The 23,876-nt window shown below is 49.6% G+C and overlaps 1 protein-coding gene across 1 annotated transcript in view; it reads left to right on the plus strand.

The window, feature by feature from the left end:
* Positions 1-807: 807 nt before the first annotated feature.
* The window catches only part of ARAP1 (ArfGAP with RhoGAP domain, ankyrin repeat and PH domain 1), a 178,010-nt gene continuing 154,941 nt past the window's right edge, over positions 808-23,876 (plus strand). The window contains exon 1 of the mRNA XM_077831760.1: positions 808-1,459. The gene's annotated coding sequence lies outside the window, so the exon portion shown is untranslated. The remainder of the gene's footprint in view (positions 1,460-23,876) is intronic.

Here is a 23,876-nt window from a genome sequence, read left to right on the forward strand (position 1 = left end):
CGGTTCTGAGGGGTCTGTGGTGACTTGAGCTAGACTGGCCGTGAAATCAATAGCACTAGAGTTGCAATCTATATGGCAGGTTGCATAGCCACCTTCCATCTCCCCTTCCCGTTCATGTCTGTCTGTCTCTCTGTCCCCTTTCTTTGCATTGCCATCTGAACACCAAACCAGCTCTGCAAATGCACCTCAGTTGTGACCTGCCACACCCCCTGCTACTCCAGTCCTCCTCCGCTCCTGCTTTGCCAGTGCACTGCTCTCCTGCCCTGCTGCAGTCCTAGTTCCCGCATGTGCAGCTCTGCAGATGCATCTCACCCAGCCTGCTTCTACCCACAGCGCACATGCAGGTTCCCCTGACAATAAGACTGGAAGGCCTCTCCTATTCCCATGCATTCAGCTATTTGTCATTGTAACATGCCAGTCCCCTGACACACCGCCTTGTACTCCAGGGCAGAACTACCCTTTGCGTTGTTGGTAATTCCCATATCGCTCTGATTTGCATGAGCGAACTTCAGCCACGTGGGTGCTTATCAGATGCAGCAGGGTGAGGTGAAAGCAGCTGTTAAACGTGCCTGTGTCTTCCTCACCATATCCTAGAAATTCAGCTGTCAGCGCCTTGCACCTTCCTACGGGGGAGTGCTTGTTGATTAAATAATTACAGACACAGGCCTGAATTAGCAGTGACGTGTCAGGAGGGTTGTGTAAGCTACGCAGTGGTATGTGGGTATCAGTCTTCGGGTATTTGTACACTGCAGCGAGTTGGGTAGGCAGACATGCACTAGCTCTGCTGGGGCTAGCATGCTAAAAATAGCAGCGTAGCTGGGAGTAGCCGTGGGCGGCAGCTCCGGCTCACCGCCCAAGTACAAACCCGCCTGGAGCCTCCGGGTATGTATTCGGGTGGCTAGCCCCAGGCACCACCCATGCTACCCCTGTCTTCCCTGCTCCTTTTAATGTGCCAGCTCCCAGTTGCAGGGTAAATGGACCCTTGGTAGTCCTAGGTATTTATAGGAGGTTAAGCCGGTGCCACACCTGTGTTGATTGGGTTGGCTAAAGGTGTATGTTGAGCTAATTTGAGCTCCGTCTAGAGCTTCTGAAACTTGCCTCTGAATTTGCCCCAGAGCATGGGATTAAAAGCTGTGACAATGTCATGCAGTGTAGCTTGAAATCGCACTGTTCAAAGTCCTGTGGGAAAATACACCGCAGCAGCAGGGGTGAAACCTGCCTTCAGGAACCTCTCCAGAGTCTCAGAGTAGCAGCCGTGTTAGTCTGTATTCGCAAAAAGAACAGGAGGACTTGTGGCACCTTAGAGACTAACCAATTTATTTGAGCATGAGCTTTCGTGAGCTACAGCCCACTTCGTCGGATGCATTCAGTGGAAAATACAGTGGGGAGATTTATATACACAGAGAACATGAAACAATGGGTGTTACCATACACACTGTAAGGAGCGTGATCACTTAAGGTGAGTTACTACCAGCAGGAGAGCGGGGAGGGGGGGACCTTTTGTAGTGATAATTAAGGTGGGCCATTTCCAGCAGTTGACAAGAACGTCTGGGGGGGAGGGGGGGGGATAAACATGGGGAAATAGTTTTACTTTGTGTAATGACCCATTCACTCCCAGTCTCTATTCGAGCCTAAGTTAATTGTATCCAGTTTGCAAATTAATTCCAATTCTGCAGTCTCTCATTGGAATCTTTTTTTGAATATTTTTATTGAAGAATTGCCACGTTTAGGTCTGTAATCGAGTGACCAGAGAGATTGAAGTGTTCTCCGACTGGTTTTTGAATGTTATAATTCTTGACATCTGATTTGTGTCCATTTATTCTTTTACGTAGAGACTGTCCAGTTTGACCAATGTACATGGCAGAGGGGCATTGCTGGCACATGAGGGCATATATCACATTGGTAGATGTGCAGGTGAACAAGCCTCTGATAGTGTGGCTGACGTGATTAGGCCCTGTGATGGTGTCCCCTGAATAGATATGTGGACACAGTTGGCAAAGGGCTTTGTTGCAATGATAGGCTCCTGGGTTAGTGGTTCTTTGTGTGGTTGCCGGTGAGTATTTGCTTCAGGTTGGGGGACTGTCTGTAGGCAAGGACTGGCCTGTCTCCCAAGATCTGTGAGAGCGATGGGTCGTCCTTCAGGATAGGGTGTAGATCCTTGATGATGCGTTGGAGAGGTTTTAGTTGGGGGCTGAAGGTGACGGCTAGTGGCATTCTGCTATTTTCTTTGTTGGGCCTGTCCTGTAGTAGGTGACTTCTGGGTACTCCTCTGGCTCTGTTAATCTGTTTCTTCACTTCAGCAGGTGGGTATTGTAGTTGTAAGAATGCTTGATAGAGATCCTGTAGGTGTTTGTCTTTGTCTGAGGGGTTGGAGCAAATGCGGTTGTATCGCAGAGCTTGGCTGTAGACAATGGATCGTGTGGTGTGGAGGCATGTAGGTAAGCATAGCGGTCAGTAGATTTCCGGTATAGGGTGGTGTTTATGTGACCATCGCTTATTAGCACCGTAGTGTCCAGGAAGTGGATCTCCTTGTGTGGACTGGTCCAGGCTGAGATTGATGGTGGGATGGAAATTGTTGAAATCATGGTGGAATTCCTCAAGGGCTTCTTTTCCATGGGTCCAGATGATGAAGATGTCATCAATGTAGCGCAAGTAGAGTAGGGGCATTAGGGGACGAGAGCTGAGGAAGCGTTGTTCTAAGTCAGCCATAAAAATGTTGGCATATTGTGGGGCCATGCGGGTACCCATAGCAGTGCCGCTGATTTGAAGGTAAACATTGTCCCCAAATGTGAAATAGTTATGGGTGAGGACAAAGTTCAGCCACCAGGTTTGCCGTGACATTATCGGGGATAGTGTTCTTGACGGTTTCCAGTCCATCTGTGTGTGGAATGTTGGTGTAGAGGGCTTCTCCATCCATAGTGGCCAGGATGGTGTTATCAGGAAGATCACCGATGGATTGTAGTTTCCTCAGGAAGTCAGTGGTGTCTCGAAGGTAGCTGGGAGTGCTGGTAGCATAGGGCCGGAGGAGGAAGTCTACATAGCCAGACAATCCTGCTGTCAGGGTGCCAATGCCTGAGACGATGGGGCGCCCAGGATTTCCTGGTTTATGGATCTTGGGTAGCAGATAGAATACCCCAGGTCGGGGTTCCAGGGGTGTGTCTGTGCGGATTTGTTCTTGTGCTTTTTCAGGGAGTTTCTTGAGCAGATGGTGCAGTTTCTTTTGGTAACCCTCCGTGGGATCAGAGGGCAATGGCTTGCAGGAAGTGGTGCTGGAGAGCTGCCGCGCAGCCTCTCGTTCATATTCCAGAGTCTGGTAACAACTGTACTTGAACGGCGCTGGTCTCCTACTGGAGGTGGAGCAGAGCTGTGATCCCCGGGCCAGATTCCAAGAGGAGTGGGAGCTGGTGAAACCTGTGCTAAGGGGCCTGGTACACCAACTTAGAGTGGGCCCGATTCCCCACTCCCTGGTGCAACTGCAGTGGCAGGGTGGAATCCAGCCTGCTGGCCACTAGCTCTTTCAGCTCTGCAGGGTTAACGGGAGTGAGTGCTGCGGGCAGTGGAGTTACACAGATGTGACTGGGGGCGGCAATTAAGATGCTGTGCTGGGCCTCCAGCAGTGCGGGAGCAGGGCCGGTGCAAGGAGGTTTCACGTCCTAGGCGGAACTTCCACCTTGCGCCACGCCGTTCCCCCCCCCCCCCCCCCGCGGCAACTCCCTGCCGCCCCCTCCCCTCGGTCCGGGGAGCCGCGTGCAGCAGCTCCCCGCCCCAGCTCACCTCTGCTCCGCCTCCTCCCCGAGCGTCCTGCCGCTTCTCCCAATCAGCTGTTTGGCGCGCAAGCCTGGGAAGGAGAGAAGCAGAGCGGGGCGGTGCTCAGGGGAGGAGATGGAGCAGAGGTGAGCTGGGGCGGGGAGCGGTTCCCCTGTGCGCGCGCCCCCCGCCCCCGTTACTTGCTGCAGGCGGCCCTCCTTGCGCCCCCCTGCCCCAGCTCACCTCCGCTCCACCGCCATCCCCAACCACTTGGCGCCCTAGGCGACCGCCTAGTTCACCTAGTGGTTGCACCGGCCCTGGCGGGGAGGGCTAAAGTGGCTGTAAACCAGCTTTGAACACTCAAGATTATGGGCTTCTCTGAGGGCCTGTACAGTCCCTGGCATAAATTAGAGCAGTCCCAGGGGTGCTCTAATTTATAGCCACCTCATATAGAGTTGCCTGTAGGCTGCTCTGTGCTCAAGAGCAGCCCGGAACCTCTGTAGGGCCATGTACTATGGAGCTTCTCCGACGTTTCCCCTCCCACCCTGACAGGCCCTGTGTGAAGGGGACATGGTAGAGCCTTTAAGGGCAGCCCCACACTGTACCTGTGCTGGGGAAATTCCCCTCTGGACCTTTGGGCCCAGTTCTGGCCCCTCTTCTCTGCCAGAGAGGTATATAGGGCATGGGAGTGAATCTATCCCAGAACTATGGTTGGGGATGGTGATGTGCGAACCACAAGGAACTCCGCTTGACTTCCAGATCTCGGTTGTAATTTGCATAAAATGGCAGTCAGAAAAAACCCCATCTTTATGCATGTAAACTGATCAAATCTAATCTGGACTGGTGGAGATGTGGCAGCCGTGAGACCCCAGGAAGGTCCTGACTGCACAAACATTTAGTTTGCAGCGAACTGTTAGTGCACTTTCAGCTAGTCCTCTTGGAAACAGGGCTAATCAAAGCACGTTAAGGAACTGCTAACGTGCACCAGCAAGAGCCACATGGACAGTCAGTCCGTGGCAGGCTAGTGCGGGGTAGATTCACACCCCAGCTAGCCGCGGATTAATGGTTGTGCAGACACGCTCAAAGACATTGTGTCGCAGCAAACAGAAAGTCACACTGTTGTGGATAAACAAAGGATATGAATAATACAGTCAGTTCTGATGCTGCATCACTGAAGGGTCAGGGACTAAACGGTTAATAAACCTCCAAGCCTGCAAGGTGGATGATTTTGTTCTCTGTATCCAGATGAGGAAAGTGAGTCACTGAGAAGCCACGTGAAGTGTGCCTAAGGTCCCAGCGTGAGTTAGGGGCAGAGGTGGGGCCAGGGCCAGGCCTATGGTTCTACTGTGACCACGCTGGGCCTGCAGTGCCTTTTGCTGAGGGAAACGTGAAGTACTATTTCTCAGTGACCCAGATCATTCATTTAGCCAGTGCATTGTCTCCCGATCAAAAGGGAGGGTGTCTGTGTGACAGTAATTTTGACTGGTCCCTTTGGGTCACTTTCATGCCTCTCACTCTGCTGCAGACTCCCTTTCCTGTCTGTCTGAGGCTGTGAGATTTTTATGATAGTCTTTTGCCAAACACTTTAATCTGGGTTGCCTAATCTGGGGGAGGAATGCATTTTGTAAACCATGGAGGGTTTTGTGGCCACACAGTGATCTCCCTATATGTGCCAAGCCCCACTCCTGTGTACTGCAGAGCAGCATGTGAGAGACACTGGGACATGCTCTACTGTGTAATAGCCATTTAAAGGGGTTAAAGGACAAAAACACTTTGCCCACCTAGCGGCTTACAGACACTAAAGAGTTAATCTTCAGAGGATCCCCCTTCTAAGATGTGCGGTCCTGATTTTACAGGTGGGGAAACTAAGGCACTGAGCAGTTAACATTAACCTTTTCAAACCTTGGGGCAGGGCCTGCCCAGTATGGGTAATTATTCTCCTGCCCCTTGGAGTTGGCCGCTGAGCCCAGTGGTTTGGTTTGATTTTTCAATGGGTGAATTTTTTTTTTTTGGTGATTTTAATTTTTATTAATTTTCATAAAGAAACCAACATTACACTATACAAAAAGGGAAATGACCTACAGCTTGTATATGGGACCAAATACCGCAAGTCACAGGATAGCCATTAAAATTATGCAACTTGATGTCTTGTCAAAGCTGCATGCCCAGACAATGCACAATCAGACACTTGCACAGATTTAACAACTTAGGGTGGGGATAACCATAAAAAAAAAAAGATATACACACAGAGTCAAAAAAGGGAAGGAGGGGACCGGTGGAGGGGGGCAGGAAGAAGGGGTGAGTTCGAGATCCGGTGGAATGAAAGTCTGGCATCATTTGAGCTGTCAGCATTCTTTCTCCAAACGTATGAAGAAACAGGGCCCACGTTTCTTCAGATTCATATCCGTGCTCTCTACCTCAAAGGGCGATTTTTTTTTCCGTTGCTGCTAACTCAAACCACTCTGACTCTCTCTGCTCTGGTCTGGGCATTAGCCTACTCCTCCCTTTTTGTACAATTGTGCGCTTGGTAATCGGCGCAGCCCTCAAGCGCCAAAGCCCTTGCACTGTAGTAAAACCCAGCATTGTAGGTATGTAAGGTAGGAAATACTTTCCCGCTGAAGCCAAGCACTATTTTCACTCGTGTCCGTCCACCACTTTCCACAGCTGTTGGAGAATCGCATAGCACGTGCATCAGGGTTCCTTTTTCTTTATTACAGCGCCAGCAACCATCAGAGGACAACGCCCCCAATCTGCACAGTCCAAAGAATCTTCGGCGGAAGCCGGCATAGCTGGGGTTGTGCGCTGCCGTTGGGGTTCGTTAAGGGCTGGGATAACTCGCTTTCACAAAGCACTCCAGACTAGTAGAGTGTCCTAGGGCAGCTGGACCAAACTGATATGTTAGCAAGTGTTTTAATTGTAAGTGTTGCTGCCCCGCGGAGGGTGGCGGGTCATATTGCTGCTTTTGTGTTAGAAAAGAGACAAAGCCCTCATCCTTGACTATGGGGGGAACTGGATGCATTAGAATCGCAGAAGATTAGGGTTGGAAGGGACGTCAGGAGATCATCTCATCCAACCCCCTGCTCAAAGCAGGACCAACCCCGACCAAATCATCCCAGCCAGGGCTTTGTCAAGCCAGGCCTTAAAAACCTCTAAGGACTGAGATTCCACCACCTCCCTCGGGAACTCATTCCAGTGCTTCACCACCCTCCTAGTGAAAAAGTTTTTCCTAATATCCAACCTAAACCTCCCTCATTGCAACTTGAGACCACTGCTCCTTGTTCTGTCATCTGCCACCACTGAGAACAGCCGAGGTCCATCCTCTTTGGAACCCCCCTTCAGGTAGTTGAAGGCTGCTATCAGATCCCACCTCACTCTTCTCTTGTGCAAACTAAACAATCCTAGTTCCCTCAGTCTCTCCTCATAAGTCATGTGTCCCAGCCTGTAAATAATTTTCGTTGCTTTTCGCTGGACTCTCTCCAATTTGTCCACATCCTTTCTGTAGTGGGGGGGGGACGGGGGGGACTGGACACAGTACTCCAGATGTGGCCTCACTAGTGTCGAATAGAGGGGAACAATCACTTCCCTCAATCTGCTATCAATGCTCCTACTAATGCTGCCCAATATGCCATTAGCCTTCTGGCAACAAGGGCACGCTGCTGACTCATATCCAGCTTCTTATCCACTGTAATCCCCAGGTCCTTAATACCCTTTCATTTCCACCCAGGTGGGCATGAGGGTGTTAGCATGCCAGGACCAATGGGTCATGGGTGTTGACCACGGCCCCACAGAAAGGCTCTAATAATGTGGCTAAATTTTCTGAAATAAGATTGAGGGATATATACCAGTAGGCTGCTTTACAATATTCACTTGTATTGTCTTAACCCTTTCCCGCAGGGAGAGAAGGTGTCACCTATTTGTATCATTAGTTATTGCAGAGAGCCCAGGATCTAAATTTATCTTCACTGGTTTGTTAATGTGTCTTTGTACTTTTACACCCAGATACTTTTAATTGTATCATTTTGGCTATAGAAATTCCATTGAGGAAAAAGCCTCACTCCATGACAACCAGGAGATTTCCCATAGTTACGATTTTTCACAGTTGATTTTGTAACTAGTTATTGCTCCAAATTTTTGGATTAGTGATAGGAGGGCTGGAATAGAGGTTTCTCATTTGGATATATATAAAAGGGTATTGTCTGCATATAACATCAGTTTATACTCCATGGAACCAAGTTGTATGCCTCAAATATCTGGATGAGCTCATACAGCTATTGGCTGCGGTCTGGGAGGTTGAGTGAGAATATAACAGTTGGATCCAGGAACTAAATGTGGGTCCAAATCCAAATTTTTGTAGGGTCTAAAACACATACCTTCAGTCCACTCTGTCAAAAGCCTTTTCTGCATGTCAGGCTAATACGACTTGTGGTTTGGGGTCATCATATTTCACTGCTGTCATATCAACGAGTTGTCGAAGGTTATCAGACCCATACTGGCCTCTGACAAACCCAACTTGATTTGGGTGTATGGCAGAACCCCAGACCTTTCCCAGTCTCGTCGCGATAACTTTTGCCAATGTTTTGATGTCACTATTAATAAGTGAAACTGGCCTCTAACTGGAACATAATGTGGCATCTCTTCCTGGTTGAGGAATAACTGAGGTTAGGACTTCCCTCAGCATAGGGGGAAAAGGTGCCTTCTAGAAGTGACTCATTAATCAGTTTAAGCATTTTGTCAGATAAGAGGTCAAGGAGGCGCCGAAAGAATTTAGCAGGGAAACCATCTGGCCTAGGGGCTGTCCCCACTTTCATATTCATAGTCACCTCAATTAACTCATCCTCCATGGCATGCGTCAAGGTTTCCATAATGTGCTACAGAAATTTGCAGTCATGTAGTATTTCGGAAGAATTGATCCAAAGCATCTGCGGAGGGGTTTGTGTCCAATTTGTACAGATCTTTATGGAAATTAAAGGACTTGATTGTTATCTTTAGGTGAAGTACATAATTTACCACGATGGTCACGGATGGCCATGATTCTACGTGGAGAGGTCTCTTGTACATGAGCAGTATGCCCGGTGGTGGAGCCAGGGCCGGATTAACCTTCTGTGGGCCCAGTGCCAAACATATTTGTGGGCCCCCATGGGGCCAATGGAGCATGGTGCAGGGGGGGTCAGTCCCCGGAGCGAGGGGGCAGGCACGGGTATGGCGTGGCCCCGCTCTGCCCAGCCCAGTGCAAGGGCACTATTTACAAACCGGCAGTTGCCAGATGCACAGTAGCCTGCCCGGCCCTGTGCTGCCAGCCTGCCCCTTCCCCTCGCGGCGCGGACCATGCCGCACCACACATCCCCTCCCAACACCAGAACACCCCCCCGCCCTCCGATTCCCTATGGCCAGACCCCCCTCGGACCTGCTATGCCCAGCGCTGCCCTCCAGACCCTGCTACAAAGGCACAGTGCCCTGCACACCATCACCCCATCCAGTGCCCCCCTGTCCACAGCCCCACCACAACTGCCCAGCACCCCACACAGAACCCCCCACTCCCTAGTGCCCCAACACACAGATTTTCCCCAGCCTCTCACAGCCCAGCAGCCCCCTCGGTCCCCCAGAGACCCACTCCCCCAGGCCCTGCCTCCTGGCTGCACTCATCGGCCCTGCTGGGAGACGACTGTGTCTGCCGGGCTGAGCTGCCAGTGCAGCCAGGACTGGTCCTGGGGCGGGGAATCACTCTGGGAGTGGCACGATCAGCCAGGCCAGGGCCTGCCCCAGCCAGCCTCCCTCAGGACCCACTTGCCTGGAGGGGCCCAGCCAAGCCCCCCACACTGCCCCCCATCAACTGGCTGAGACTGGCCAGGCTTCTGCACCCGTCCCAGGCTGCTCAGCTCCAGGGAGACAGGTGAGGCTGCACAGGGGTGGGAAGCCGAGACTGCCCAGAGCCGGAGGTGCACTGGGGTCTGGCCAGGGAGCAGAGAGAAACGTAGAAGATTAGGGTTTGAAGAGACCTCAGGAGGTCATCTAGTCCAACCCCCTGCTTAAAGCAGGACCAGACCCAACTGAATCATCCCAGCCAGGGCTTTGTCAAGCCAGGCCTTAAAAACCTCTATGGATGGAGATTCCACCACCTCCCTAGGGAACCCATTCCAGTGCTTCACAACCCTCCTGGTGAAATAGTGTTTCCTAATATCCAAACTAGACCTCCCCCACTGCAACTTGAGACCATCGCTCCTTGTTCTGTCATCTGCCACCACTGAGAACAGCTGAGCTCCATCCTCTCTGGAACCCCGCTTCAGTTAGTTGAAGGCTGCTGTCAAATCCCCCCTCACTCTTCTCTTCTGCAGACTAAATAAGCCCAGTTCCCTCAGCCTCTCCTCGTAAGTCATGTGCCTCAGCCCCTGATCATTTTCATTGCCCTCCACTGGACTCTCTCCAATTTGTCCACATCCCTTCTGTAGTGGGGGGACCAAAATGGATGCAATACTCCAGATGTGGCTTCACCAGTGCTGAATAGAGGGGAATAATCACTTCCCTCCATCTGCTGGCAATGCTCCTACTAATGCAGCCCAATATGCCTTTGTCCTTGGCAACAAGGGCACACTGCTGACTCCTATCCAGCTTCTTGTCCACTGTAATCCCCAGGTCCTTTTCTGCAGAACCACTGCTTCGCCAGTCAGGCCCCAGCCTGTTGCAGTGCATGGGATTCTTCCTTCCTAAGTGCAGGACTCTGCACTTGTTGTCCTTGTTGAGCCTCATCAGATTTCTTTTGGCCCAATCCTCCAATTTGTCTAGGTCCCTCTGTATCCTATCCCTATCTTCCAGTGTATCTATCTCTCCCCAGAACTTAGTGTCATCTGTGAACGTGCGAGGGTGCAGTCCACACCATCCTCCAAATCATTAATGAAGATGTTGAACAAAACTGGCCCCAGGACCTAAGTTCCTTGTAAGCTGCATGGCAATGCAGCAGCCTATTTAGCGCCGTGCAGGTGCTCAGGGAACCTGCCCGGGGACCTGCTGTGGCTGGGGCCTGGCCGGTGGAGGGGCGCCCCTCTCCCAGCCGCAACCTAGCCAGGCCCCCAACCTTCTGTGGGCAGGGCGCCCTCCCCCCCCCGGTCGCAACCTGCCATGGCCAGGGCACCCGGCCCTGCTGGGGCTGCCCGGCCCCAACCGCGGCCCGGAACCAGGAGTGGCCCGGACCCAGGTGCAGCCGGAGCGGCCTGGCCCGGACCTAGGTGCGGCTCGGGGCGGCGCAGACCCAGGAGTGGCCTGGCCCAGTCCCGAGCACAGACAGAGCGGCCCGTCCCAGCCCAGCCCAGTGCAGCCCCAGGTGCAGCTGGAGCAGTGTGGACCGGCCTGGCACCAGATGCGGCCAGTGGCGCGGGCCAGCCCCAGTCCCAGCCTGGACGGTGCGGCCTAGACCCAGCTGGGGCGCCCCTTCCCTGGCCCGAACCCAGCCCCGGCCCGGATCTGCTGGGGCCAGGGAAGGGGCGTCTATCCTGCAGCCCCAACCCTGGAGCTGCTGCAGCAGGGAGAGGCGTCTCTCCCTCACAGCCCAGGTGTTGCTGCAGGGAGAGGGCTGCAGTGCATCCTCTCTCCCCGCTGTAGCTCCGGAGTCCCTCCCACACCCCAAACCCCTCATCCCCAGCCCCACCCCAGAGCCTGCACCCCCAGCCAGAGCCCTCATACCCCTGCACCCTAACTCTCGCATATCCCCTTCATATTGGTGCACATAACAAAATTAATTTTGCACATGGGTGGGAAAAATTAGCGGGAACACTGCCCAGGACTGACCCCTGGGGCACTCTGCTTGATAGCGGCTGCCAACTAGACATCGAGCCGTTGATCGGTACTGTCAAAGTTTGACTCAGACTCACAATTTATCAGACCACTCTGTTTTATTAGCAAAGCTGCTCTGCTAATACATTTAGAAGTGAGCCCCCCGAGTGGGGCTGGTGTCTCTTAATTTATACAGTTTTTTGGAGAACAAGTTACAGAGAAGTTACAGACAAAAGAAGAAAAAGATTTTAGTCACCGCCCTTCGAGATCCCTGAGACCAGTCACGTATCTTCAAATACCTGCCACCCTTAACAATCTCCTTTAACAGCTTCCAGTTAACTTAACTAATTGCCCTTCACACCTTCCATTCTGATGCCTGCTTCTTAGACGTGCTGGTTCTATCTTAATTGCTTCTCCATTCAAAAGCTAACTGTCCCTACGTGTGCTCCCTCAGATACTTTGTAACATGTTTTGGCATGCCCTCTCATATACAATGTATCCAGCATGTCCCCTTATACAATGTTATACTTCCACAGTACCCCTTAAGCCCGATGATCTAGCCAGCTTTCTATCCACCTTATAGTCCATTCATCCAATCCGTACTTCTTTAACTTGCTGGCAAGAAGCCGGCGCGTGGGGCTAGGGGGTGGAGAGGAGCCCTTGGCTGGCTGGTGGGCAGGCCAAGAGGAGCAAGTGGTGGGTGGGTGGGGTGGGGTGGGGTGGGGCTGGTGGGGTGTCAGGGAACAGTGCAAGCAGAGCAGGCTGGGGCCCCTTCTGAGCATGGGCCCGGCTCCCTGGAGCTTCTGGCACCATTGTAAACCCAGCACTGGGTGGTGCTAGCCCATGAGGGACCCTAGGCAGGAATATTTGGGGGGCCCAGCACACAACACATACCAATAATTAATAGAGGTTTCCTTGAGCTGCTCAGGAACCTAAGCAATTGCTTAGTCTGCTTAGGTCTAGCCCCGGCTCTGAGTATGCCAGCAGCTTGCCGGCTTTTTCCGAGAAGTCCCGCCTGAGTGGGGTAAATTCAGCTCTAAAGGGAAGAATTAAATCTCTGTCTACAGGGCTGATTCTCACCTGGATCTGTTGCTGTTTGAAGAGTAACAGGGGCATGATCAGAGATAGCCATTGCATTAATTGAGGAGTGGGTTGCAGAATTAACCAAGCCCCCGGACAGCAAAAAGAAATCTACGTGGGAATAGGACCTATGTACCAGAGAAAAGTAGGAATAGTCCCTACCCATTGGATGTATAAGATGTCAGATATCACATAATCCCAGATCTTTAAAGTGCGACTCCAGAGCCATTCCAGTTTGGTTGGTTTATGGTCCTGAGGCTGAGCTAAATTTGTCCACAAAAGGATCAAGCACCTCAAGTAAATCCCCAGCAGTCACAGGAGAGAGATAACTTAGTAAAAAACCTACGAAAGCTTTCACTGTCTCCTACAAAAGCACCACGACTGCCTTTGCTTGCCTTTTTTCTTTTCACCGGAGCATTGAGGCTCTTTACATTCCAGGAGATAAAATGAAGATTCGGGGCCAGCTGGCTGTGTTAAGAATGATTTTTATGTCTGTAGCCTCCCAAACGAAGGCGATGGAATGTTTGGCTCCTTTGCTCTGTTGCCGTGGTTCCCAAACTTTTTTCTTCCAAGGACCCCTTTGGCATTTGACTGAATTTCCTGGACCCCTTCCATTTTTTTTATACCGAAGTTTCATGTTGTTGTTGTTCTATTAGTTAGGTTAGCTTATTATTGAAAAGTATTTTTGTATTAAAATAAGTCTCACAAAGGAACCAAAAGTTAGCCGTCTGCAATTGTTACAAGTTATCACGTCACCCGTAGTTTCACATTAAAAGGGAGAGTCCTGAATGGGCAAGTACTCATCCGATGAAGTGAGCTGTAGCTCAGGAAAGCTCATGCTCAAATAAATTGGTTAGTCTCTAAGGTGCCACAAGTCCTCCTTTTCTTTTTGCAAAACAGACTAACACGGCTGTTACTCTGAAACCTGGTACTACCAGAACACCCCTAAAATGGCGTCCTCCAGCCGGCAAAAGTGCTGGAATGTTGCCTTCTGGTCCCACTCGTCTGGGGTAGTCCCCTGCATAACTCACAGCAGACCCCACTTTGGGAACCCTGCTCTGTTACATCCCATCCCTATTCCTTGCACAGAAACCCACGAGCAGGCGGAGTCTATGGCTGAAATGTCTCAGACACTTCTTCCACAGATTTTGGATTGCTTTGCCAGATGCTTGCCACTTGCCTGGCTTCCCGGGAATGGGGAGGAAAAGGCTCCAGAGAGGGGAAGGAAGAACGCAAAAAGACAAATTAAAACAAAACCTAAAATCACAGACCATACATACAGTAGAACAGGGCCATCCTTAAGATTTATGGGGTCCTATACAGTATTATTAAACTGGTGCCCCTATGCCGGATGGCAGCTCGGGCTTGCATGTGAATTTTAGATTAGGGTGGTCTTTTGAAGAATTTATTTAAAAAATTATATGTCTGAAGATCCAAGCATTTAAGGCTAAAGATGAATACTCAGATTGTGCATCTAAAAATCTATGCAAGGATTTTTTAGATATCCGATTTTATAATCTTCAGCAACACACTAGTTTAAAATTTGATTTAAAAATATTTCATTAAAGTCCTGTAGACTAACGTGTTCTGAGTAAATATTACAGTAATGCACAACTGTTTTTGTCAGTAAATTCAGAAACTGACAGTATATACCTAGGGGTTGGCAAATGCTTGGTAAATGGCTCATTACCCCTTGAATGGCTCTTTAACAGTTTCAGTGTTGTGCTAATAGGTCTAGCAGGCTGGAAGTCTTTTTCACTTTTACAAAAAGAAAAGGAGTACTTGTGGCACCTTAGAGACTAAGCTACTCTGAAACCTGTCATTATGCAAGGCACTGCATTTAGCCGTATGGAGTGGAAATCCATCAACTGCATGAAAAAACTTGGACAGAATAGTCTCTAAGGTGCCACAAGTACTCCTTTTCTTTTTGCGAATACAGACTAACACGGCTGCTACTCTGAAACCATTTTTCACTTTTAAGTACTAGGTCCCCTCCGGAAGACTCACCAGGCTGCAGCAGCCAGCTGTGGTGGGAGCCTGCAGGAAGGGTCAGAACATAGAATCATTGAATCATAGAATATCAGGGTTGGAAGGGACCCCTGAAGGTCATCTAGTCCAACCCCCTGCTCGAAGCAGGACCAATTCCCAGTTAAATCATCCCAGCCAGGGCTTTGTCAAGCCTGACCTTAAAAACCTCTAAGGAAGGAGATTCTACCACCTCCCTAGGTAATCCATTCCAGTGTTTCACCACCCTCTTAGTGAAAAAGTTTTTCCTAATATCCAATCTAAACCTCCCCCACTGCAACTTGAGACCATTACTCCTCGTTCTGTCATCTGCTACCATTGAGAACAGTCTAGAGCCATCCTCTTTGGAACCCCCTTTCAGGTAGTTGAAAGCAGCTATCAAATCCCCCCTCATTCTTCTCTTCTGCAGGCTAAACAATCCCAGTTCCCTCAGCCTCTCCTCATAAGTCATGTGTTCCAGACCCCTAATCATTTTTGTTGCCCTTCGCTGGACTCTCTCCAATTTATCCACATCCTTCTTGTAGTGTGGGGCCCAAAACTGGACATAGTACTCCAGATGAGGCCTCACCAATGTCGAATAGAGGGGAACGATCACGTCCCTCGATCTGCTCGCTATGCCCCTACTTATACATCCCAAAATGCCATTGGCCTTCTTGGCAACAAGGGCACACTGCTGACTCATATCCAGCTTCTCGTCCACTGTCACCCCTAGGTCCTTTTCCGCAGAACTGCTGCCTAGCCATTCGGTCCCTAGTCTGTAGCGGTGCATTGGATTCTTCCATCCTAAGTGCAGGACCCTGCACTTATCCTTATTGAACCTCATCAGGTTTCTTTTGGCCCAATCCTCCAATTTGTCTAGGTCCTTCTGTATCCTATCCCTCCCCTCCAGCGTATCTACCACTCCTCCCAGTTTAGTATCATCCGCAAATTTGCTGAGAGTGCAATCCACACCATCCTCCAGATCATTTATGAAGATATTGAACAAAACCGGCCCCAGGACCGACCCTTGGGGCACTCCACTTGATACCGGCTGCCAACTAGACATGGAGCCATTGATCACTACCCGTTGAGCCCGACAATCTAGCCAGCTTTCTACCCACCTTATAGTGCATTCAGAACAGGGATAGGAAGAGTCAGGTGGGTGGAGACTAAGACCCAGGAGTGCCCCAAATTTTCAGGTGCCCTATGGATGGCCCTGCAGTAGAACCTCAGAGTTACAAACACCAGAGTTATGAACCGACCGGTCAACCGCACACCTCATTTGGAACTGGAAGTACGCAATCAGGCAGCAGCAGAGACCAGAAAAAGAAAAAAAAAAGAATAGAAGCAGCAAATACAGTACAGTACTGTGTTAAATGAAATATACTAAAAAAATTAAGGGAAAGTTAAAGAAAAAGATTTGACAAGGGAAGGAAACTGTTTGTGTTTATGCTCAAATAAATGTGTTAGTCTCTAAGATGCCACAAGTCCTCCTGTTCTTTTTGCAGATACAGACTAACATGGCTGCTCCTCTGAAGCCTGTTTCTGTGTTTGTTTCATTTAAATTGAGATGGCTAAAAGCAGCATTTTTCTTCTGCATAGTAAAGTTTCAAGGCTGCATGAAGTCCATGCTCAGTTATAAACTTTGGGAAGAACAACCAGAACGTTTTGTTCAGATTTATGAACAGCCTCCGTTCCCGAGGGGTTCGTAACTCCGAGGTTCTACTGTATAGCAACCAAACTTAGTACCAAGCATAGTAGATTACCACGAAATGGCAACAATTATCGAACACTTAACAGCAGAAACCAAAGGAAACCAACATTCTGAAGGGGGCAGGCCAGGCGAGCAGCTCTGCCAATATCCATTAGTTAAATTATTATTAACAGGCATCCTATGGTTCCCATACAGCGAAGTAGTAACGATATTATAAGGAGATGGAAAGGGAGCACACGCTCTGCAAACGTACGGTCTCCTAACCGGCTATGTCAAGGATCTTCCCACGTATTACTCTCTAATTTGCAATCTTTTCAGTGTGCCAAACCAGCCGGAGTTGTGGTAATGCAGCTTGGTGCGGTGAGCGAGCCCTTTTATGTGTTGGGGTTTACTTTCCCAGGGCCACTTGTCTCTCTCCCCCGTTTCAATTTACAATCGAACACTGTTTCCCTTCCCCATATTAAACAAACATTTAGCGCAGTGGGGGGGAAATTTCACTGCTGCCACAAATGGTAAATGACTGCACCAAAGAAGACCCCCAACCAATCCAATTGAACAATTGCCTCTTCCTCATTGACTTCAGACTTCATGTCCTCGGGGTTTGAGCTCATAGAAGGTGTTCGGGTGAGGGAAGAAGCTGAAGAAGCTGAGGGGAGATTCAGAGCGATGGGGGGATGGCACAGCAAGGGGAAAGAGATTGGGGAGGGCAGGTGTGGGGGAAGAGGAAGGCAGGGGATGTGGGGAAAGGGGTCAGCAGGGGCAGGCTGAGAGGAAGGAAGTAGGAGGTGTCAGGGAGGACAGAAATCGCTGTCCAACTAACTCAGCAACCCACACTGGGCTTCTCCTCTGCTCTGTTGCTCAGCTCCTGTGCAGCTTGCAGGGAGCAGAGCCGCTTCTGAGACATGGGGTGTCAAGCTGCCAGCCTTTGAGGCTCCTCTGCGCCTGGGCGGAGAGCCCTCGGACCTATCTTCCACCGATGAGCTTCTTTCTGTTTGAGTCACCCGTCCTTTCTGTGCTGGCAGAGAGGCGGCGACAGTCAGCTGCATTGTAGGCTCGATATCTCCTGTATTGGCAGCCACCCTCTCCAGCAGGGCCATCCTAGACTCAGGGCCATCAGCTGCAGCCATCTTGTTCGGGAGGGGTGGGGGGCATGGCTCTGCTCTCTGTTTTGTCAGCTACTTGTAGAGCTCCCAGTGGACAAATCTTTGCCTGCTGATGTTCTGGAGATTTTGTGGCTACCGGTTCCTTTACTGGGGCCTGGGCAGGGGCCCTGGACTCTGGAGGGAAATGGAGATTAGTGGATGGCTCTGGAGCTCCAGGGATCAGCTCCTCCATGCCACACAGCTCACAGCCCAATGCGGGCTTTTACACAGGCTAATAAAAACTGCAAGTCCACTCTGCCCCCAGGGAGTGGTTAAGGAAATGCCCGGTCCTCCTTGGGTGTTGGAACAACCCCAGTTTGATTTTTCGCTGCAGTTCCAACCCTCTCTTGATGCAGATTTTCTTTTTGGAATTTTCTTTGGTTTCTTCTTTTGGGCCAAATTGTTAACATTTGAAGAGCGAAAACAGCTGGGCTCTGAGGAATGATTTCCCTCTCTGCCGCCTACAGCTGTTCTTTGGCTGATTGTAAAATTACTGTCAGCGTGCAGTAGCTGGCAAAGAAGCCAAGGACAGACTAGGAGAAGCGCCAATAAAAACCCTGTGGCCCAAAATGAAGGGATCTGTCCAGTGCTTAATTTGTAATGAAAGCGGTGCCGGGGCTCAAGCTGTGTTTTTACTTCCATAACTGACACGGGGAGCCTGGAGGTGCTGGGACTAGGAACTGCCAGGCCCAGAGGTGCCGGGGCTCTGAACTGCCAGGCTCAGAGGTTCTGGAGCCCTGAACTGCCAGGCCCAGAGGTGCTGGGGCTCAGCCCTGGCAAGCCCTGGCACCAATTAAGCCCTGGATGTGTCTGGAGCATGAGAGGGGGACCTGCTGCTCTTCTCCCCCATCCCTTTCAAGAAGGTGAGGATGCGATGCAAGGAACAAGGTGTGTGTGGGGGGGTCTATCAGTGTCTCCCTGAGTTTGCTTACTCGTAGCGTGCGATATTTGCAAGTGAGAGAGGCAGTCAAACCTGATGCCCTGCACTCTGATCAGCAGTTGGGGTGCCTGGGGGAGGTAGTGGGAATTTGTACATTAACTCCTGCCGCTCCCATTAGGGGGCTGGTGAGTTCTGGGGCTGATCCCTTACAGTGTGAAGCAGGTAGAAGTGAGTGATGGTATTATCTGCTGAACGCCAACAGTTAGCTTGGTGCTACAGAGAAATAAATGCTTCTTGTCCTAGGAGCGTACAGTCAACTCGCCTGAGCCAAAGCCTGTTGACTTCAGTAGGCAGACTTCTATTGATGACCGTGGGCTTCAGAGCTGGCCCTAATCAGACAATATAACCTGGACACTGGTGACTGGAAGACGCTGTTAACAAAAGATGTTCTCAGGCTCTTTGCTTGGAAGGATGGTGAAGGACAGTTATTCTGTCTCACCCCAGAAGTGGCTGCATTTCAGTGAACATAAAAGCCATACTGGATCAGACGCATGATCCAGCTAGCTCAGTACCCTGTCCCCTGGCGGTGGCTGGTGCCAGGTGCTTAAGAGGGAATGAACAAAACACACAGTTTTGAGTGATCCATCCCCGGTTGTCCAGTCCCAGCTTCTGGCAGTGAGAGGTTTAGGTGGTGGATGATGAACCTCATTGTTTTTCCTTTGTAATCTGTGTATCAGATTAGTAAAGTTTGCAAACTGCTTTTTGAGAGGAAAGGTGCTCTCTGAATGTAAGATATTAACACCAGGGTGCTGCTGGGTCCCATTGTGCCGCAGAGCCCTCCAGCAATGACGGAGTAACAAAATAAGAATTTTGGGGTGTCCCAAATCTTAACATCCCCGCTTCCTTTTGGTGGTGAGCCCTGGGACCCCTTAGCATGACTTGAGAAACTAACGAATGGGAAGATGCAATAAGAGCTGTTGAGTTCAGCTCATCACTTAACTCCATTTGAAATGAGGCTGTGGGAATGTTCTGAAGTTTCTTACGTACGGGATGTCATTGCTTTAAAATCTGTGCTGTAATGAAACCGGCTATCGGTGCACAAGAACTCAGTGCACACGGTCTGTGATTGGCTTCGTGTAAAGCACAAGTGTTTGGTCTGGATAACTTACACGGATCTTGAAACTTTTCCAGTTCTCCTTCCGGGTCTGTTCATTCTTGGTTGATACAGGGTTATTTCTATTGTGGCTTCTGTAAGGTTTTCGCAAAGATCCCGTGTTTGGACAAAGAGGGTAATGGGGGAGTGAAAGTTTGTCCAAGTTATTAGCAAAATGAGAAGAGAGCCTTCATTTTTGGTTTAGACGTTCCTCAGACTCGGTGCCCTGTTGACTCAGAGGGACCAATCCCGAACTCTCTGACTTCAATGGGGGCAGAACTGGGCCCAATATGAGCATGACCCTTGCGGTTCTATACTCCGGCCAGAATCCGTTTACAGATGGCATTCCTTCCCCTGGCACTTTGCTTCTTGAGTCTCTTTATTGTGGTAACTGAGCACATTGCAAACAGAGAGGTGCGAAACTCATCACCATCATGAGAAGATTTTTGTCCCACTCCCTAATTTAATTGATCTGTTCAGAATCTGCTCACGGCAGGAGGGACCAGTGTATGGAAGTGAGAAAATACCCACCCTTCCTACAGGGAATCAAATATCTGCTCTCTTCTCCAAACACAATCACACAAGCTCTTCCTACCAAGTTCATCCAGATGAAAGTAACTGACTCCTGGAACATGGGCACTTTCATATTGCAACAGACAGAGGCCAGCATCAGATGCTTCAGAGGAAATAGTCCAGTCTCCATAATTCCCTAACTAATCAATACTGTGCCCCGGGGGGAAATTTCTTCCCATCCACATCTGGTGATTGCTCTATGCATGAGGATTGATCGAGTTTACCATTACATAGTGGCTCATTTTTATTCTAGCTGGCAGATGTATACTCTGATTCATATGAACAGCTCATGCTCTTTAAAAATCTCACCAATCTATTGGCTTCTCTCATATCCTGTGGCAGCAAGTTTCACAGGTTAATTCTATGTTGCATAAAACGGTGTTGTTTTAGATTTGCATTGTTGGTCAAAATAAATAGACCCTATAGGATATAGCGGCAGAAGGGTTAGGAGGAAAATGAGTGAAAGAGCCTTGAAATCAGTCGCTTGGATTGTACATGGATGACGCTTTGCTAACTGGAAGGAATTCAGTGAGAATCTTTTGACAAAAGAGGTAGCTATAAATTGGGGTGTGTCTTTTTGGTCCCAGGAGATCTGAGTGTATTTGTGTGTAAAAGAAAAGGGAGTAGAGAGATCCTGGAAAAACCCATGATTCATTCACTGGCTCAAACAGGGCTCTGCTGGATTGCTGGAATGCCATGGGTTTCCTCTGTCGGTGCATGAGAGGGAGAGAGATTATTATAATGAGCAGGCACAGCTAGCGTAAAGGGCTACATAATTAATTTTGGAAATAGCAGGGCCTTTGTCCCAGCAGATTCTGGTGTAAGAGCTGCCACAATTTTCTGTTTGTCCTCCAGGACACACAACTGCATCGCAGTGATGTTGTGTCATGACATCTTCTCACATCTTGGAACGGGCAAACTGCTTTGGATAAGATCAATGACTACCTGAACCTTCAGCCAAACCTCCAGCTGGCCTTCTGTTGATGTTTGAAAAAGTTTGGTTAATTTCTGTTTTTTCCCTGTCCTGTGACACTACTTGGTTCCATCAGGACCCAAAGCAGAAGCTCCAGACAACAGCGCAAGAGAGCGTGCTCGCAGTAGCTCTAACCAGGATGGATACACATGCGGTGCACAAATTTGTCAGAGCTTATATTGAACCAGTACAACATCCCGGAGATAGGGGGCGGCGTGTCGGCGGAGGTGTTGTCTTTTTGATGCGGCATAAAACAGAAGTCCCGACTGCGGTGCCCATTAAAGATTTCCTGGCACGAGAGTTAAGGATCTTAACCAGGGGGTTTTGTCCGAATTCCATTCCGGTAACCGATTCCTTCTGGCCTAAAATTCCCCTTCGCCGTTTCTGCTGTGTATGGAATTCTTCTTCACCTCCTGTCCTATGCTCTTGTGCATGGTTTCCCTTTATGGCAGAGTCTGTCCACCTGTATATCTGTAGGGCCTCTAGATTGCTTGAGGCTTCAGGGCCCGACTGTACAACAAAGAAAAAGTAAATAATATTAAATAGCTTCTGTGTTCCAACCACAATGTCGGTGAGCTAGTTCCTTTGGGCAGGTTAAACGCACTTTGGGAGCGTACAACCCCAGAAGCTAGGAATGCAGAACTCCTGTTAGATCATCTAGTTTCTACGTCTTGGGGCTGTGTAAGCTTGTTCCCTACAGAACATCTTCTAGAGTGTTGTGCAGTCTCCTTTTAAATGACTCAAGTGTTGGAGCTTCCACCATGTCCAGTGGTCCGAGATCACTGTCGGGACCCTTTGGGGTGCAAGACATGCTAGGAGTGGACATCAGACCCCTCCCCTTCCCAAATCTAGGTGGCTAAAAATCTGCTTGGAAGAGGCCCTTAGATCCTATGGTGAGGAGCACCATAAACATGGTTATAAAAGGAATCAAAATTAACCCATTCGGTTGGTAGGCAAGGTCTGTTCCTCCCCCTGTGGGTTTTCAGGAGAGACAAGCTGAACTAGGAAGAGAAAAGAGATGTCACATGGTGTTTTTAAAGAGAAAGTTGCCATTTGAGAACTTGTCCATAGCAAGTGCCCATGTTGGGCATTTCGATCGAGTTTGTATTATAAGGAAAAGTGAATGCTGGCTCCTTTTGTCAGTGTAGAGTGTGTGCCATGGTGGATTAGTGGTTAGAGCCAGAAGAACTGGCTTCTGTTCCTCACTTTGGGTGGTCATGTTTCTAGTGGGCAGAGGGCATTTAAGCACTGGAATAAATTGCCCAGGGAGGTTGTGGAATCTCCATCACTGGGGATTTTAAGAGCAGATTGGACAAACACCTTTCGGGAAGGGTCTAGATAATACTTAGCCCTGCCTTGAGTGCCAGGGACTGGACTGGATGACTTCTCGAGGTTCCTTGCAGTCCTGTGATTCTATGATTAGGAGTCAGGACTCCTGGGTTCTCTTCCTGGCTCTGTCAGTAACTGCCTGTCTGACCTTGGTCAAGTTACAGAACCCCTTTGTGCCTCATTTTTCCTATCAAAATCAATACACCACAACTTGGGCAAACACCGATCTCTGGAAAGTTTTATATTTAGTTCCTGAAAAGCATAGCGAGGCCATTGATAGGGTGGCCCAGTGTGCAACTTGGGTCACTGCAAATAGTGTGTGTGAAGGCAGGTGTCTCTAAAGAAGGGGCAATCAGAGGGACTGTCCTTTCTGAGCTCTGTAACTTCCACTTTTGAAATGAGCGACAGACAGGGAAACACGCTCGGGTGCTTGTATGCAATGCTGGATTTTGTGCTTCCTGCTCCTCCTGGTGAAATCTCCTTACTTAAGACCCGTTGTTTATGCAGTTTCTCTAAGGAAGTGATTGCTGGGGTTTTTCAGCTAAATTGGCCACCCTGCGGAAGTAGATAAATTAGAATGGTGCTGTCCCGGGCTCTGTTATGATCAGGAAAGATTCTTTTAGTCACGAAAGTGTCTCTGTGTGTTTGTGTGTGTTCATACACATGCTGGTTTTTTTGTTTCTTCTTCAAACTTAGATTAGCTGAGTGTAGCTATTTTTATGCAGCTGCAGCAACAGACCAAGGAAACCAAAAACCGTAGTGTAGGTTAACATATTTTTTGTTTGTTTGTTTCTAATTCAGATCCATCATGGAGCTGTGTGAGCTCACCGATTAATCTTTTCTTAGCACTCTTACTCACGCTGTCTGTCACATTCTCACGTGCACACACACACAGTCACACTCTCTGGCCCACGCACACACACACAAGGTACGTCTACACTGCAAAGAAAAAATCCGTGGCTCTGAGTCTCAGAGCCTGGATCTTGTGGGACAGGGACTGCAGGACTGAAAACATCAGCGTAGACCTTTGGGCCCAGGCTCTGAAATGCAGTGAGGGGGAAAGGTCTCGGAGCCCAGGCTCCGTCTAGTGACCCGGGCTCTGAGACTCGGTGCTGTGGGTTTTCCTTAGCAGTGTAGACACACATAGACACACACCTTTTTCCGTCCTGTGTGTGGGCGTGGTCAGACATGGCAATACAGTCCTTGTGGCGATGCCTGAAACTAAGCAAGTGCCTTGATGGGGCGCCTGGTCTTTGTCCAGCCAAAGAATCCAAGGGTTGCACCAATCATGTGACAATGCCAAAGAATCACTGAATGTGGTGCTTTCTTCCAACACTGAACACGGAACTCTAGTGGATAAGGAAAACTGTATCCTCCCATGAGAGACTCTCTCTCTGCTTCACTGTAGAGCTTCTTCCCAGAGCCTTCTCCAAATCCACAGGTGCCTGGCGTCCTGCTACAGATTTAAAGAAACTTGGGTATGTCTTCTCCTCTCCTCCAGCCCCCTTTTGTCCCTG

The sequence above is a fragment of the Eretmochelys imbricata genome, chromosome 1 (genome assembly GCF_965152235.1).
Source record: "Eretmochelys imbricata isolate rEreImb1 chromosome 1, rEreImb1.hap1, whole genome shotgun sequence".
Classification (NCBI taxonomy): domain Eukaryota; kingdom Metazoa; phylum Chordata; order Testudines; family Cheloniidae; genus Eretmochelys; species Eretmochelys imbricata.